At 34.3% G+C, this 19,736-nt stretch overlaps 1 protein-coding gene and 1 long non-coding RNA gene across 4 annotated transcripts in view; one reads left to right on the forward strand and one right to left on the reverse strand.

The window, feature by feature from the left end:
• LOC149774349 (uncharacterized) overlaps positions 1-19,282 on the forward strand; it is a 36,320-nt gene extending 17,038 nt beyond the window's left edge. For 2 of the 3 annotated variants that reach the window (XR_016416880.1, XR_016416881.1), the window contains 2 exons: positions 17,232-17,313; positions 17,954-19,282. This is a non-coding gene — a long non-coding RNA (uncharacterized LOC149774349). Of the gene's footprint in view, positions 1-15,082; positions 15,605-17,231; positions 17,314-17,953 lie in introns of those variants that run through there. The other variant, XR_016416882.1, reaches the window with a different exon arrangement.
• The window catches only part of LOC149774348 (plexin-B-like), a 253,049-nt gene that overhangs the window by 224,566 nt on the left and 8,747 nt on the right, over positions 1-19,736 (reverse strand). Inside the window, exon 2 of the mRNA XM_089945411.1 lies at positions 11,194-11,270. The gene's annotated coding sequence lies outside the window, so the exon portion shown is untranslated. The remainder of the gene's footprint in view (positions 1-11,193; positions 11,271-19,736) is intronic.

The following is a 19,736-nucleotide window of genomic DNA, read 5'->3' on the forward strand; positions in this document are numbered from 1 at the left end:
TACCAGCTTCTGACAAACTGAATGAATTATAAAATAAATATTAAAAAAATTCCAAAGTTATCAGGTCTTTATTTTACAATTTACCAATGAAGCCCAGGGGGTAAAATTGACCAAGCAGAGCCAGCAGTTATTTAACAGTTGAACATCTGAAGTAAGGCCAAGATGTATACTCTACAACCTGAATTACATCCATCAATCATACACCAAATTAAGGAAATTAAAAAGTGCTTTTGACAAAACCTAAGCAATATAAAGTCTTTGTTAAATAGCCAGCATAACCACTGAGAAAACCATGAAAATTCTTTATCTTTAAAAATCTAACTTTATGCAAAATATGAAACTGTTGAGCACCACCTTTCCAAAGATTTTAGTTATACAATGAAAAAATTGGATATACATTATATAAATATTTTATTCTGTGCATCAAAGAATATTAATTAATGGACATTAATGAAAACATCTAAAAATCATGGTGTGAGATATGGAAAGGCAGACTGAAAAAAAGTCTGTACGTGTACTTAATACCACACCAGCCATAGATCAAACAGAAATGTAAAAACAAAAATTTATTGTTTGACAAGTACACCCTTAATGGCTAAAATTTGTTATGAAAATGCTTAAACAATCATTTAACACAATGCCACAAAGACTGGAAATATTTTCCACCAAGATAATGAAGCATAATTTTCAATAAAAAAGAAATGCCCAGGGCAACAACAGATTCATATGAGCACTAAATCTCTTTCAAACCCTATCAGTGCCATAAAGCTAATGCAAAGATTGGAAAATTTTTAACAATTCGTGTGTCAAGGCAAGTAAAAAAAATTTTTTACTCACCTAGAATTAACTCGACCAAATATGGGACAAATGAAAGTTGCTTAATGACTTGCATAAAGTTGCTTACAGAATTTCTCCTGTGACCCTTCTATAACACAAGTTGAAAGTAAATTAAAACTTGAAACCAGTCCTATAGTAAGCACTAATTAGTAGTGATGAGTAAGACCAAAATACAAAAGATAAAACAAAGTTTTAGTAGAAAGTATGGACTGTCAATGTTTTAATTTTGTTTGTTTAACAGCACTGATAGAATATTCTTGGCTATATCATGCCATGGAAATGGGAGCTGAGCGCATTTCTCAAAGACATATCAAGAAACCAAACCTAGGCTGGCCTGGGCAGGTACTGAATGCATGATCAGACTGGCCTGGGCAGGTACTGAATGCATGATCTTTGTACTAGGAATCTAATGCTCCAAACTTTCAATGATCAAAATGAGCAATATTGTTCATGCAAAATTCTTTTAATTAACTTGAAACACTGGTCAACCCTGAATCAGCACTTGCCCCAGTCAGGCAGGCAAGTGACTGAAAAATTCACTCATTCACAGAAACATTTCACTCACTTAATTTTGAAATGGGTGAGTGGATTTTCAGTCCCAGTGATGTATATCTTTTACTGATAGTACACACTTAGATTCCATATTGAAATCATTTGAGAAAAATAGTTCTAAGATCATTTCATATTGGTTTATATGTTAGAACCAACCAAACACTGCCAATGATACACGTACATGCGTTGGATATGATGCAAAATGATGACATTACGAACACTTTAGTCTGCTTGTTATTGCAATATATGTATAAATGTATTTACTTAATGTGATTGTATTAAAAAAATGAGATGCATTAGAATAAAGTTATTAAAATGAATAAGAGGTAAAATGTGAAGAAAAAAGATTTTCCTGAGTTATTTACAAGTTTTACCCTACTTCCAACTTAATCTAAAATACACAGGATGCATGGAAGCTAAATGATTTTTGAACCATCATTGGTTGGCATCAGTTGATATTCAACCAGCACTGTACCTAATTATAGCTTCTGGGTGTTCCAAATGTGTATTAGATCAAGCACGGATGACTTCAGCATAATAGACAGTTGCAGCCCTGAACATTCTTAGCTAGCGCTAAAAGATAGCCCTGCTGCAACAAAGGTGTTAAATTTGTTAAGGGTACTGTAATAATATTAGCCCACTTTCAATATTCCTCTAAAGATTAATTATGGAAGACACCTTAAGGCAACAGTGGTGCCTTGGTTATTTTTCTCTTTTCTTTTGCATAATGACTCAAGGACTCTCCATCAAAGAAAATATCATTATTTAATATTGCTTCAGTATGCATTAAAATTAGACAGGATAAATCCAGGTAGTATCAGAAACATTAATTCCTTGAAAGGACGAATGCTGTACTGGGAAAATACTTTCCAGTGAAGATGAGCCCATTTCTTCCTTTAAACTGTTGAGTGCTGAGACCATCTCTGATATTCCCCAGTGATAACATGATCTTCAAAAGTATAAGCTACTGTGGAACACATATCGGATGTCAGCTTGGTACCAACTTCATTAAAGACAAAGTGGACATCATTACAAGCATTTTGGTGAAAATTCAATGTCATAATGATCATCCATTCAGGGGGAGTAGTTACAAAAAGATTTTTAAGATGGTCATTGTGGCAGCCATATTGGATGTATGACTTGCATCATGTTGATTTAGCTGTCCATTAGGCTGGAGTAGAGATACATGTAACAATATTTTCAAGATGACTTTCCATTCATGAGTAGCAATAACAAGATTCTCAAGATGGTTGCTGTGGTGGCCAGATACAGTTTCATTTTTAATGAACCAGAAATTATAAGTTTTCTGTGAAAAACTCGTGTTGATAGAACCATCCATTCGGGAGGAGTAGCGATAAAAAGATTTTCATGATGGATACTGTATGGTGGCCAAATTGGATGCTAGGTTGGCACTATTCTCATTCAAGACCAACTGGACATCATAAGAACTCTTCTGGTAAAAATCCCACATCAATATGACTTTCTGTTTAGGTCAAGTTGTGAAAGCAAGATTTTAAAAATGGCTACTATAGTGGCCACATTGGATGTCAGAAGAGCACCATTTTCATTTAGGACCAACTAGAAATTGTAAGAAGTGTTTTAGTGAAAACACCATTTGATTATTATATGACCATCAATGCAGTGATAACTAGATTTTCCAGATGGTTGTGGTGATGTCCATATTGGATGTCCATGCAACATTATTTTCATCTAGGACCAGCTACACCATGGGATGACCGTGTGTGTAAAGTTTCATGGTAATCCTGCAAGTAAGTTTAGGAGGAGTGATAGCAAACTTGTCCTAATGGACAGATGCACATTGGACAAAGGTCAACAGATCATCCCATAAGTTCTTCTGGTCTGTGACCAGTAGAGCTACTAAAAATAACTGTGCTAGCTGTGGCCAAGACAGATAAGCTCTGGGACACTTTTTGCCTCAAATTAACATATCAAGTGAACCTTGAAGGGAGTAATTGTTCTTTCAGTAAAAGTCCTGATTGACTACTGATCAAATAATATCGACTGTCTTTAAAAGTCCATGAACAGAACTGATCATAATGAACACAGTTTGACAGATCAAGTAGCTTATTATGATTTGTTGCTAGATAATTGCTAATTCATGATGTACATTTAAATAAGCCATTTTTATATTGTAACCAATCACCTCTATTTACATCTGCCAGTTTATTAGTAGGTATTGAAGAACAAAAAAACAATTAAAAGACCATCATGAAATTTTTTATCAAGTTTAGGCCCTACGTTCTTGGTACAGTATCTATATATTTCCTTGCATCATCAGAATTAAGAAGAGAAATTGCATGGTTTATATTATGGTTTTCTTTTCTTCTTTCAACTTTCTAATGAGAGTTTAAAGATTTCCAAACATTTTCAAAAAGATGCTTTGTCGTACAGACATTTAAACTTTTCGATATATTACTTTGTTAACTATTGAGCCATGCATTTGTAATCCAAATATGTAATACAGCTTGGAAACAAACATTATACAAATAATGGATTAATGTACACAAGAGCAACTAAATTAATGGATTAATCACACAAGCATTGTGTGAACCAACACGCATGATTGAAAACATTCTCCCCCACCACCACCACCATGCATGCAGCAAGAATGCATGCATGCACATGTGTTCACATGCATGCATACAGGTAAGCATGCATGTGCAAAGATATTTTATGTAATATAATGATATACTAATATACCACAATGTTGGCCATAACCAGTTTTAGACATTATCTGGATTGAATCCATTTCAAACATCTGTGAAGAAAGGAATGCACTAATTTTGCTTCTTTAGGTAGACAGTTCCAAATGAGTAGACCCTAGGTAGACAGTTTCAAATGATTGGACGCTAGGTAGACAGTTCCAAATGATTAGACCCTAGGTAGACAGTTCCAAATGATTGGACCTTAGGTAGACAGTTCCAAATGATTGGACGCTATGTAGACAGTTCCAGATGATTGGACCCTAGGTAGACAGTTCCAAATGATTGGACCTTAGGTAGACAGTTCCAAATGATTAGACCCTAGGTAGACAGTTCCAAATGATTGGAGCTGAGAAAGCCAAACTATTTTTATACAATTCAGTTTGGGCTTAGGAAGAAGAAAGTTATTAGATGGCAAAAAGCATAGGATCAATAGACTAGAAACAATATTAATATTATTTGTCCTTTTACTGAACATATAATTTATATAGTTTGGCAAAGAGCCATTGGAAATGTTATACATAAATTTAGCCTTTCTTAACTCATTAACCCCTGGCGCCACATTTATGCGGCAGGAGGTAGTAGCCAACTGCTGAGCTTTGTAGTGTCAAGGTCATGTATGATACACTAAAATGGGTGGTATTGTAGAAAGGTAGACAGATGTAGCTCTACAATGATACCAAATAATCTGGACATTCTGATTTTGTATCTGGATTTTAGACTTTTTGGCTTCATATCTAAGGCACACTGGTCTCAAATGCACACAGACAGGTGAACCTTCGCAAAAAGTAGGAAAAGATGGGCATATGGAATAAAGAGTGGTCTTGATACAAAAATGATGGGTCCATTAAGCAAAAAAAAAAAAAAGAAAAAAAAAGAACTCAAACTTTTACCCTTCTGCTCATGCGCGAGTGAAATAACCAATGAAAAATGATGTTTCTAACACAACTAGGCATTAGGTTAATGGGAAATTTCTTGGAAGTCGATGTATTAGGATGTATTCAGAAATAGCTCCCAAATTGTGTTTCCTACTTGCATTTCTGGCAAAAATTACAAAAACCTCCAGGGGTTAATGAATTAATGGGTGCATTTTGATGACATTACCAAATTGTAATAATCCTTGCATATTTAATCACTTGTGCATCGACATTGCACATAAATTACAAATTTAGCCCTTCATTGACAATTTGTAAACAAATTCCCAAATCCTTGTTAAACATTCTTTCATAGACTGTCATGATCTTCTAATCCTTCATACATTCATCGACATTATCAACTTTCATGGATAATTCTGATGGCTTGTTTTTGAAGTCTTTCCATTTTCAACAAATTTGCTTTTGAAGCATTACCCCATATGATGTTGCAGTTAATCCAGACAGTAAGCAGATATTGGTATCCATCTTGTTGGTAACATTAATGATATGCTCTGATTATAACATACACTGTTATCAATCTGAACTCCTTAAAGTTTACCATGCACAACATTCTCAGTTACACATTGCTAAAATGGATGGATTATCTTTAAATCTGTTACCTCTCTGATGAGGGTTATCAGTATCACAACAATAATAATACCTATGACAATAATACATATAACAATAATACATATAACAATAATACATATAACAATAATACATATAACAGACACCATTAAATAGCACGAATTTAGTTGTCTATTGCTTTTATTTCAATTAATTTTAGTTATGTTTGATGAGAACCAATTTCACATCATTTACCTCAGTATAAGGTGCCTGCACTTGCACTGCAATACATTTGTATGGCTATGGTGAACAGTGTTAAAATGAAGAACTAAGCACTGTATCTGCCTTAATAGGCAGTGTATAATGTACTTACATAATGCTAGTATACAATGTGCTGACACAGGCCAGTAGACACATGCTAGTTTACAATGTAATGACACAGGCCAGTATATTATGTACTGACACAGGCCAGTATATAATGTACTGACACATGCTAGTTTACAATGTAATGACACAGGCCAGTATATTATGTACTGACAGAGGCCAGTATATAATGTACTGACACATGCCAGTATGTACTGACAGAGGCCAGTATATAATGTACTGACACATGCCAGTATGTACTGACAGAGGCCAGTACATAATGTACTGCCACATGCCAGTAGACAATGTATTACACATGCCAGTATACAATGTATTGACACAGGCCAGTATACAATGTACTAACACAACCTAGTATGCAATGTACTGACACAGGCAAGTATACAATAAATATTCAAGTGTACAATGTACTGTCAAAGGCCAGTATGTAATGTATTGACAGTGATTGTCAGGCCAGTATACAACATACTGACACATACCAGTATACAATGTACTGACACTGGCCAGTATACAAGGTCTTGACACATACAAGTATACAATGAACTAACACAGGCTGTATACAATATGCAGACACTTCCTGGTGTGTATATTGTTATGTATATCTATGTTTTTTGTAACTCCTGCACATGATTTTGTCTCATTTTTGTAATTTGTATTCATGACAATAAATTTTAGTGATTATCTACATATGGAGTTTGTACATGCAAAAGGTTTATTTTAAGATATTAAAGAATGTCTTGACAGTTACTATTAATAGAATTATTAGTAAATATGCTTATGAGATTTGGCCTTTTTCCCAATGAAGAGGTCAATCAGGTGATATCATAAAAGATTAAGTTAATTCATATTGAATGAGTCTGGTCACATGAATAGGTATTTTGAAATATTAGATTGAGTAGTAAGATCTATCATGTTGGGTATATAGTGACATATAATTGTAATATACTCTTGAAGGTGCATATAAGGAGAGAACCGAGCAATCAGATTCATTCCTATTTTGGAGTCATTCTTAATTTTTGTGTTTCTATGGTAACATCAAGTCTGCAGACATGTTTTATAATGTACTTAGATATTATTTGAAAAAGCATGGATAATGTGTATTAAAATTATGATGTCCCACTATATTATTATCATTTATATTATTATCATTACTAAAAATTAACCCATCACACATAAGTTCTCTGATTCAAAGCATTATTATTATTATTTTTATTATTATTATTCTCCATACACACAGACACACTTGAATAAATTTTTACGTCTGTGTGTGTGTGCGTGTGTGTGCGATCTGGATTTTTAACATAGCTTTTAGCAATTTTTCAGTCATATTGCTACAATGTCTGCAGTGTGGCAGTTTATAATGATGTCTAGCCCTAAGGCATCATGCTACAGACATGTAGCATGATGTCCCACCATCACATTATCCTGACACCAGCCAGTCATTTTTATAGGTCTTTGGTATGACTCAGCTGGAGTTCGAACCCACAACCTCCCACATCTGAGGTGGACACTTTAACCACTAGGCCAATGGAATGGTCACTTTATATATATATGTATATGCTTCATTTTAAGCACAATACTTTATTTTCAGGTAGAGTGTTCTATCTATATCATAAACACATTTGGTGCATGTTTACAAACTATCATATGCATATGTAGTGTATTTTTTCAATATGACTTGGAAAGAGAACAACAGAAGTTATACACTAATGAATTTTAACTGAGTGACTAGATTATATTATTGTATTTGCAAGTTAGCACAAATGTTCAATCAACTACCCTTAATCAAGAATTTTTCTTTTTCTTTCTGAAAGTTCACTATAAAATGGCATTTGAAAATATTTCTAAACTTGTTTGAAACAACCCTTGTACCATGTACATGAGAGCAAATGCGCTTCATTTGAAACAACCCCTGTACCATGTACATGAGAGCAAATGCGCTTTGTTTGAAACAACCCCTGTACCATGTACATGAGAGCAAATGCGCTTCGTTTGAAACAACCCCTGTACCATGTACATTAGAGCAAATGCGCTTCGTTTGAAACAACCCTTGTACCATGTACATGAGAGCAAATGCGCTTCGTTTGGAACAACCCCTGTACCATGTACATGAGAGCAAATGCGCTTCGTTTGGAACAACCCCTGTACCATGTACATGAGAGCAAATGCGCTTTGTTTGGAACAACCCCTGTACCATGTACATGAGAGCAAATGTGCTTCGTTTGGAACAACCCCTGTACCATGTACATGAGAGCAAATGCGCTTCGTTTGGAACAACCCCTGTACCATGTACATGAGAGCAAATGTGCTTCGTTTGAAACAACCCCTGTACCATGTACATGAGAGCAAATGCGCTTCGTTTGAAACAACCCCTGTACCATGTACATGAGAGCAAATGCACTTCGTTTGAAACAACCCCTGTACCATGTACATGAGAGCAAATGCGCTTCGTTTGGATCATAATGTACATCCTAATTTCTTTGTTACCAATAAAACTTTACCATAACTGTTGATAGACAACAACACTGAGAATTAAAGTCAGTATGCGAATGAATTAGACCCTTTTTGCAAATGATTTTACCAAGCCAACATGTAAGTGCATCTATTTTTAGAAAGGAGTTTTAATGTGTTTGTATGTGTATGTGTGATTTGGATTTTTAACATAGTTTTAACAATTTTTGGATGAAATAATTTCAAGTTGGATCAATATTGTTCCAGGTAAATAAAGTGGGGTACAATTCAGAATGTATTATAAAAGCTGAAAATAACGTTGATCGTACATCTATTTGCTGACATCAAAGTGAAAACATGGAGGAGGGGTTACTATAATTTTTGGTGGCTTTGCAAAAATGACTGTCAGAACTAACATTTGCAGATTGAGGTGGGTATTTTGTTGTTTCTGTAAATAATTGGTTGGGTTGATATCAAAGTCATTAAAACCATGAAAATTGGTATACCACAAAAAATTAATCTGTATGTTTGAAGCTAGTCAAAAACTAATATTTTTTTTAATATTCATAAATCTGTCTCTAATTGCACTAAAATGTCATTAAAATTTACATTTTCTTAGAATCAAAGGTTATTATGGTACACCTTTGTTTATGAAGGTAAGAAACACAGTTGAATAATGAGGCACTCTTTAACTTCAGAAAATAAAAACATCCCCAAAATATAAAAAAAAAAAACAATCAAACAATGAGAATGCTTTAGTGTCCTTAACAAAAATGTCAAATATGATATGTTTTTAGTAGGAAGTGTCTATTTACGTGGCTGCCATGTGGCTACTTTTGAAAGACTATATGCACAGCCACCATAACACCACAACAGAAATTACTATCAGCATGGCGATAAGTAAATGAATTATGGATGAGTCCAAAATATTCTGATTATTGTTTCTAAATTATTATTAAAAATATGAAAACAATATCTGCTGTAAAGGAAAAGCCCAGCCATTTCCACCCCAGGAAGCTTAATAATCAAAGGCCTCATGTTGTTTTATGTGACAATTATAAAAAAAGAATATTATCTGGATTAGTTACATAAAATTATGTTCCCGAATAGTATGTTTTAAAGTGTTAAAACTGCTTTCACTTCCAAATCCAATAGCTAAACTTACCATACAGACAAGTTTTCCTTGTTGCTCATTACTATTTAAAACAAATCATTCCACAAAATCAGCATTGTAAGTGGAAGACATAAGAAAATGGATATTGTATGCTCTATTCTGCACTTGGCTTTTCCAACAATCAAGTTAGGATGAATGGGCTGTTTACACATGCACCGGTCTGGTGGCCTAGTGGTTAGAGTGTCCGCCTCAGAAGCGGGAGGTCGTGTGTTCGATCCCTGACCAAGTCATACCAAAGACTTACAAAAATGGTACTAACAGCTGCCTCGCTAGGCACTCAGCATTAAGAGGTTAGTGTTAAGACTGGTCGGCCTGGTGTCAGGATAACGTGACTGGGTGGTAAATCATGCTACAGTGTGTACATGTCTAGTCATCACTATAAACTGCCACACTGCAGACATCATATCAATATGAATGAAAAATTGTTAAAGCTACATTTAAAAAAATCCCAATCCCAACTGTTTGCACATGTATTGTGGGTAACATTTCTCCATGAGATTATGGATCTGATTGGTAATAGAAACATTTGTGTTATTGCAGAACATCTGTTTTAAGTAAATTATGCAACAGGTGGCCATGTGAATAGTTTTTCTGAGCTCAGGTAACATACATTTTGAAAGGTACGTGGTGACTATGCAAATAGTCTTTTAAAATGTGGCCATACAGCGACCAAACAAGCTGCATTGGCCTTCTTAGTATGGCAAAGTTTAATAATTTTGGAAGTGAAAAGAAAAGAAATATAAAATAACTGATCTGATTAATGTAAAATAAATAGACCAGCACAACGTAGATTACTTATTGAGGGAATTACATCTCCAAGTTCATCTACAAGGTCATCCAAAACAGTACTATAATGGATGGCCTTTCCATTACCTTGATTATTCTCAGTACATAGTATGACAAGACTAACACACACATAATGGTTCATCTACCTTGAAAAAGAATATATATTTTTTTCTGATCGAGAAAATGTCGAGCAAGAGGCCAAGGCTGAATGGTTTACCAAATAATTTGCAATCAGGTAGCAACAATTTCAATTGTACTCTCTAATACCTGAACAGTTGTTCCATCTGAAAATTTGTTTTTACAAGTTTCAAAATGTCACATACATTCATAATAAAAGGGCATAAGGAAAAATGTCTGTACATTTCTAATCCTCTTGCAAATTTAGGCTTGAGTTTAGAATCCCAGCATCAGATTGGTTCTCGTGTTGTATATTTATCTAGTGACTCCTAACAACTGTCATTCACTTACTACTCCTGGATGATCCCATTAGATCAATGACCAATTAGACTGGAGCCAGCTTACAACTGTTATGCAATGGAAACTGTACTTTGTTCCAATCCTCCCTGACTGGATTATAAACTCTGGACATGTCTGCATCAATACATTTATCTTGCCATATGCTTTTGTTGTAGTGCTGTTGAAGTATATGTGTACATTTTCACCATAACAAGATCATACTTATGAAGATGCACTGGATATCTAAGAAACTAGATATGCATTCTCATGACTCCTGTATCACCAATATGGCTGTAAGCTACAATCCAATCCTTGACACTACACTAAGGTACAATGAATTCACAATACTTACAGTATTATGGGTTTGATTCCACTGAACTGTTCAGCTGTTGATCACAAAGTGTGCTCACTTTTATTGTCTGACCCCCCCTGCAAAACAAGAATCATGCATATTTAAAAGTGAGTCATTCTTTTCTAGTGCCACCTGCTGAATGACCTCCCACATACATGTGGGTTGGATCAACTGGCACAATTTCCAGCTCTGCAACACCATCAATAAGAGTAGGTCATTAGATCATAGCACTGAATAGACAGATTTGATACTTTGTTATATCACAAATTCCAGTTTGTAAGAATGCCATTAGGCATATCTGTGCATGAACACCAACATATCTTCACACACAATATAACTATACTCTATTTTTGTAATAGCTTTACCTAGAGTCAACTATTGTGGAAAACAGAGCTCAAATTTTATGAATTTAAAGTGGCATTAATGACATTTTTTAAGGTATGACCTTTTAAATTAAAATCATTACTAAATCAGTCAAAATATCTTGCAAAGCCCACAACAAAATTGTCGGAGAGATATTAAATTGCAGTTCATTCCCAAACAAATTCTCCAATTATGTGATTTGATGAACCTTATTAATCCTGACTGACACTTTGGAGATGCAATATTTTTTTCACCTTTAGCATTTAAATCTTGAATGCCACACATTCAGGAGGTCTTAGAATGCTTCCTCTTGAGATTTGGGATCCAACAGCAGGATTGTCTGCTATTAAAACTTTTATGTTTACTTTATTGTGCTCACTAGACTATGAATTGTAATAAGATTCTGTCTGTCTAGTGTGGATCCTCCACTGTTCCAATCAAATGAGGTATCCATCCTATTCGCTGTTATTGCACTTTTAAAACATCTAATTATAAACATTTCAATGTTAATGTTGTTGAGTATCCATGTTTAAAATTGTAGTTTGCTGAACTGCCTCAGTGGTTGGAATGCCGTACTTGTGGCAAACGGTACTGGTTTGAATCCTACCATTGGATGAAGAAGGTTGGTTAGAATATTGTGTCCTTAACAAGACATATTACTCCAATTTCCTCAGTACTAAATGACCTTCATGTGTTGCTGTGTTTTACATATGTTGGGACACTCAAAAAAAAGCATGAAATATCAATACAAAAGTGCTAGGGGACCCCGAGTGGCCGAGTGGTCTAAAACGCTCTCCGTTACAGATCACTGCCATCTCACCTCTGTCTGCATGGGATCGAGTCTCGGATTCGGCCAATGTGGGTATGTGAGAAAGCTTGCCAGTAGCTTCTCGTGGGTTAGTGGTTCTTCCTCCACCATTAATACTGGCCGCCATGTATAGCCTATCGTGTGCTGAAAAATGGCGTTAAATCCCACAACAACAACAACAAAAGTGCTAGTGATTTGTGGTAGAGAAACTGCATAAAGAAAAGCGTGTGAAATGTATTAGACAGTCTCACCTTCCAAGATTACAAACATGTAAAATACTTCTATTTTCCTTGCAGTGTCTTTATGTAACAGCCTATAACAACAAGGACATGTTTGAAGAAATCAAAGCAATTCAAACAAGACATTTCATGTTCACATTGCTATGATTTAATTTTTAAATTATTAAAATTAAAATTGTTGTAGATAATGATTACTGCTTTGATGCTATTATTGTATTGTTATATGTAACTCATCTAGTTCTTATTTAGATGCAAAACAGAACATAACAATTCACTTTAAAAAGATAATTATCAAGATTTCATCATTGCTGTCAAATTTTCTCAAGAAATAAAAGGTTAAAAAAAAAGTCCACTGACCATCTGTTCACCAGATATCAGACTCACCTTATTTACATTATTATAAAAATGGCTGTCCACAAAATGGTTACACCTGGTAAATTATGGAGAAAGGAAACACAAATAAACACCACATCACTACCATATATATTCATTCATAAGTTGAGTCAGACTGCAAGCAACAAAGATCCTGATCTGCTTCAAGTATAATGTACCTGCAGATCAGAGTTCTATAATGTTGGTTCTATTGATTACTCCTAATAAACTGCACAGTCCCAGACTGGCTGGAGCATTATGTGACAGCAGATACGGGTCTATGCAGTTTGCAGTTTGATTCAACTTATAAGTGAGTTCATGTAGTAGTTCTGTCTGGATCATATAGCACAATACTAAAACTCTTTCTCTCTGTTGGGGAGCACATCAACTTACTGGTAGATCATTATTGGTGTTTAAAAGGCTATAAAGGCAATTTATGCCCCCACTATTGTCAGCTGAATGCAAAGCTCACCATACATTGCTCTAAGCTCCTTGCACCACAACATTAGTACCCAGGAACTAGTTACTCCAAGTATTAGTGGTAGACCATCAAATCCCAGTGTACTCAAAGACTCATTCACTGGTCCAAGACTAGCTTACATGTACAGTCTAATTCCCTTTATCTCACTAAAGAGAGAGACAGAGAGAGAGAGAGAGAGAGAGAGAGAGTCATTCTGACCCAGTGGCTTTTAAGGGTATACAAGTGCAAATTTCTGCAATATTTTATATTTTTAATTTTTCTATTTTATAAAAGTGGCATGTTTTATTGTCATGATTTGCATTGTTGTTTCCAAAAATATTTTTCAATTATGTGAAGATAAATTTTCATCATTTTGTTACCAAGTCCTGACAATTATGAAATTAAACAACCAGACCATAGGCTAGATTTCCTATTGTGTCAATTCTCTTGTTGAGATAATTACAAGAGAATTGCAGAAATTTGCACTTGCATACCCTTAAAAGCCACTGGGTCAGAATGACACTCTCTCTCTCTCTCTCTCTCTTTAGTGAGATAAAGGGAATTAGACTGTACATGTAAGCTCAAGTCTTGGACCAATCATATGGCACAGGCACAGGGATTATACATGATAGGCAAAAATCTGGTTCTAGATCATTTTGATTTATCTATGGTGTATAGTGAATTCAATTTGGACTCTAACTTATATGCCAGTACATACAAATGTTGTGCTGAAAGCTAATTGAAACACTGGCCACCTATTATTAGACCAGAGGATTGAACAAGAGAATTGACACAATAGGAAATCTAGCCTATGGTCAATGTCACTTAGGGAATCTAGCCAATGGACAATGTAAATTATGGGCATATTAGTCTGGACATAATAAAGGTTAACACCCCTGATGGGTTAAAATCTAGTTACTTGAAAATGGCCAGAAATTAAATAGGGACAGCCTAGCATGACCAGGAAAGCGGGACAAAACATGTTTAATGAAATAGTTATAAGGTGTGCAGTGTGAACAGCTGCCATCCTACAACAGTGCTTTCTTTAATTCGATATCAGCCACAAAGTCATTGAAAAGATATTGTATTGTGATTCTTAGTAATGTAGAAATGGTAAAATCTAAGCTCCTTTCAGTTTTGGTTATTAATATAATTAATTATTTGGAAGAAAATTTTAAGTATCAATTATTTTCACATATCATTTAATTTAAAAAAAAAATTGAAATTTAATTAACTGAAATGCTCATTATATTGATTTGGCATACTCAGAAAAGATGAATTTTATTTACATTATTATATACAGCAATTACCTGCTTCATCTATATCCAGGCCCTGTCATGATGTTACTACATATATATTTTATTTTATATCTTGCCTCTCTGTAGTGTCAGTGTACTTATTATGCCCACTTTTGGTTGTCTCAAAATGTGACTGCTTTTTGCAGAGGTGATTACTGGTATAGACTTTTCCAGTAGTAAGTTCTTCCATATTTACCTACACCTGGACACTGCATAGCACCACGTATGTTTATTATTAAGGTGCGTATTACATATTACAGGTACTGATATATGTGCCTGACCCAAGAAGGAGGGAATAAGAAAGGCAACACTATGAATAGTTCTGTATTGATTTACTGCTGTAAAAAAACAATACTTTCAGAAGAAATATTAACCTTTTAAGCAAAAATGCGTGAGTAAAATGTTGAACCAGAATATAAGTAAAAAAATTACATTTTATTAATGACAGTGATTGTTGGATACAATTCAATGATCATACATCTGACAAGTCATCATGCAGGAGCATGTAACAATAAACTAACTGTCCCTTTAAATACAACTTGGAATTTTATTAAAAAGGAACTGTAAAATTGAATTTACAGAGGAATTAAAACAAATTTGACAAATTATCTGTTAAACAATGTGACTTGAAATTCCCAAGTCTGCATAAAATTAATCATTATAAAACCGTATATTTTAATTTTTTTACCTACTTAATCTTTAATTACAAATAATATTGACTTCTATGAATGGCACTACCCTCCCTTTGTTTACTAGTCATCCATGTAGAAACCATGTTTATTCTCTCAGTCACCATTACCTTGACCTCTAACCTAAAAATAAATATTCTTTTCTTACCCTAGATGCAAGCCATCCACAGAATTTGGCCAAGGTATATGATATAGAACTAATGTAATGGTATGGAAATGTTTTCTTTTTTCAGTAAAAATTACCTTGATCTACATGGCTCTTCCATACCCTGTTTTCAAGCCATCCACAAGGTTTGCTAACTGTAAACTGTGGACAACTCAAGTTTTTCTGCAAAAATTATTTTCCTGCTTTAAGTCACAGTGACCACTGACCTTTTTGGCTGAGAAACAAATGAGTTTTCCTTATTCCAGGCTCAAGTCATCCACAAAGTTTGATAGCTGTATAGTGGAGAACTAACATTATTGTTTGGAAATCATTTTTTTCTTTCATCAAAATTACATTGACCGTTTGACTTCAAGGTTGATAGTTTTTTTTCATTACCTGATAAGCAAGCCATCTACAATATTTAGTAACTAGAGATGGTGGAAACATAAGTTATTGTGCAGAAATAATTTTTCTTCAAGTCACAGATACCTTGACTTTTAATGCTGAAATCACTACATGTTTTCCTTTCCCCAACTCTGTGTGTGTGTGTGTGTGTGTGTGCGTGCGTGCATGCGTGCGTGCGTGCATGCGTGCATGTGTGTGTGTGTGTGTGTGTAAGAAAGAGAGAGCAATCATGTGTATATCATAGCTTTGCAAGCGCAATTAAGCTCAATGTACCTTAGTTGCAAATTATCAGATGCATGGTTTTATAAAATAACATGATGTGAAAAGTTATCCACAAAGCTTATCTAATTTATAATGCTTACAATCATTAAAAATATGCCATAAATAATGTATGACCAGACAACTTCACCATGTAAAATTACATATTCTGTCCTTTTTCAACCTGCTGACTGTGTGAGACATAATTCAGCATCTTTGATTATATACCTGCTTATACCAAGCAATGAAAGCATATAAAAGAATCATATCAATAATTAGATTTATTATGTGCTTAATTTATAAAAATTATAAAAAATGTAATTAGTCAACAACAATGATAGGCTTTATAATAGAGGAAAGTGAATCATACATTGATTTTATAGAAATTATGTCTGAAGAATAATGACTCAACACTTTTAAAAATGTGGACTTCTTATGCATACATGTTGATACATTTTTAAATGTTGCAACATGTTTGTAGATATTTTGCCAAAGCACATTGTGCCATGGTCAGAATGACATGTAACCATTAACTTTGATGTATGGCCCAAGCTTTCAATAAACTGTAGCCTGCGAAGGATGAGATATGCTCTGTTTGGGGGCATGATTGGATTTTAATTAGGACCCACTAGGATAACAGTTTGATAGAGATGTTAACATAAGGTCATGTGGAACAAATAACAATGTAGAGGCACTCCAGAGATAATTTGTGACATTTGGAAACAGGTGTCATAAAATTATATTTTCTGGAAGATACTAATAAAGGCAGACTAGAGAGAATTATTCTGACTTCAATGGGAGTGTTACAATTTTGGCAGTTAGATAAAGTTAATCCTGATTGGCTAAGCTAAATGTGGGTGGGTGTTTCCTATACATAATTCAATGTTTCAAGTAATTTCCATTGTCAAATTCATCAGTCCAAGTTTTTCTGCCAAAAGGGAAGTCTGAGGGATTCTGAGGAAATTAGCAAGTAATTTCTCTCATTAGATACATTTTTTAAGGGTTGGGTGTCTGGAAGTTGAGGGACATGGAGAGAGAGAGGGTTGGCTGATTAGAAAGAGCAAGTCTCAAAAAGGCACAAAGGTATTGTCTCAATTGCATACAATATGTTCATTGATGTAAGTTTGTAATTATTTGCTGAATTTATTTGTTGTAATCTCATACTTTAATTTTCTTTGAATTCAGAAGTTAATCATGCATGCATTTGTCTTGAATGTTACATGATTCATGTGTTATATGAATGTGTTCAGATTGATATGAATTTGTTTGAATTACCTCATTCAGATGTAATATAAATCATGTATTGTAAGAATTTCATGCAATATTCGGATGTGAATTGTGAGAATTAACTTGTCTGTCTTAAATGATATATACCATATATGCTCAGAATAGAGTTTAGTATGTCTGTGTCAATGAATCACTAATTAACAAAAGAATGTGGCTAAGACAAGATGTGAAGTTCATTAATTAATTTTTGAATCAAGTTGAGAATTCTCTTGAGAAAATTGGCATGTCTAGTTATGTCATGGTCCAGTTAGGAATGCAAGCAACTGCTAAATTGACATTAATTTGATGATAATAGATTGTATATTAGTATCAGGTTGCAAACTGATCACATTAGTTTAGTCAATATCTGATGTAAAAAGAGTTGGGAATATTGTTTAATCTTGGGAGAAGGAAAAACCTGGCTAAAATTTAGGTTGCATGTTATATTTATTTGAAGGGAAAAATAGCTCAATACCTGTACTACACAGGAAGAAGAAGTGCAGATAATGCCAAGTTACAACTGATGACCTGAAGAGGTTGGAGAGAGAGAGAGAGAAGGAAAAGAAATATGGCTACACTGACCTGTCATCAACAGTGATTTGGAAAGGACTGGAAGAAACCAGGTTATGCTGACATGCTTGTAATATGAGTTCATTCATTTACTTGATTCTGTTATGAAAGTTGTTTTAGCATTATAACATAATAATTGCATTTCACATAAATTTTGTACTTCTATTTCTAAGAGAAACTTTATCATTGAAATGTCATGTTCAATTTCGTAATTGACTAAATTGTTACATTTTACATATGGAGCTCATGCTGTTCTATTCCATATCTTTGTTCTTATTACTGTTATTCCACCCATTTATTATTTTATGCTATTAATTATTCGATCTGGGCAATAACACCATGATCAGTCAGCTTCTAAATAATGATATCCAAAGCAGCCACTACAGGTGGATGATCATTACATTATCACCCCAGCTCCCTCACAAATATATTTAGTACAAATCTGGCAAATACAAAATCATACAAGCAATCTGAGTAATGTAGACTTGATTGAAATACTGTACATCCCAATCATCATCACCAGCAAGATTTGCCTGTGCAAAAGTGCTGGAAGAAAACAGCAGATTAATTCAGTTAGTCTGTGGTTACAAGGAAAAGCCAACACAGTTCAGTCCTGCAGTAAGTCAACACATTTATGTCCTGCAATATGCCAACACAGCCCTTTCCTGTAATAAGCCAATGCAGCTCAGTCCTATAATAAGCCAACACAGTTCAGTCCTGTAATAAACCAACACAGTTCAGTCCTGTAATAAGCCAACACAGCTCAGTTCTATAATAAGCCAACACAGTTCAGTCCTGGAATAAGCCAATACAGCTTAATCCTGTAAAAAGCCAAAATAGCTCAGTCCTGTAATAAGCCAACACAGCTCAGTCATGTGAAAAGCCAACACAGCTCAGTCATGTGAAAAGCCAACACAGCTCAGTAATGTAATAAGCCAACACAGTTGAGTCCTGGAATAAGCCAAAATAGCTCAGTCCTGTAATAAGCCAGCACAGCTCAGTCATGTAATAAACCAACACAGTTCAGATCTGTGATAACTTAATTTCAGCTTATATCTTGATTAAGTGAATTTCCACAACTCTTAAAATTGGTAGAATAGCTAAGAACTGAATGAAGACTAATACAGTATAACAAATTTGAAGGCTAGATTTCTCCTTTAAAATAATTAGTAACTGAAAGAATATGTGAATGAAAGTGGTTACTTCACCATACATATTTTCTGCCTTATCAATCATGCCATCCAGAATCAGACATAATGACATTTTCTAGCTGTATGATTAATACAGAAAAATCTTTAATAAAGAATATTAAAGAAAATAATTTAATAATTACAAATTTAGAACAATGATATAAATATAAAGAAAATCATCCCAGACAAAATTATCTAGGAAATGGCACAAATAACAATGAAACATCAGTGTTTCTAATTCACCAAACATTTTTCGATAGCAATGCGCTGTTAAGTGTTAACTTAAATACATGTCTTAATTAAAAGTAATTACAGTAAATGTGTACCAATTCATTTTCAAGTGTACCTAACATTTGGTGATAGTGGTTCAATGTCATGTGATATGAATATATACCTGTCATTTAAATCTAAAATGGAAAAGGATTATAAACTTAGTAAAGTGTGTTTGTGTGTGTGTGTGTCTGTGTGTGTGCAAGACAT

This window comes from Sinohyriopsis cumingii, unplaced genomic scaffold (genome assembly GCF_028554795.1).
Source record: "Sinohyriopsis cumingii isolate HCF-2022 unplaced genomic scaffold, ASM2855479v2 utg000349l, whole genome shotgun sequence".
NCBI classification, from domain to species: Eukaryota; Metazoa; Mollusca; class Bivalvia; order Unionida; family Unionidae; genus Sinohyriopsis; species Sinohyriopsis cumingii.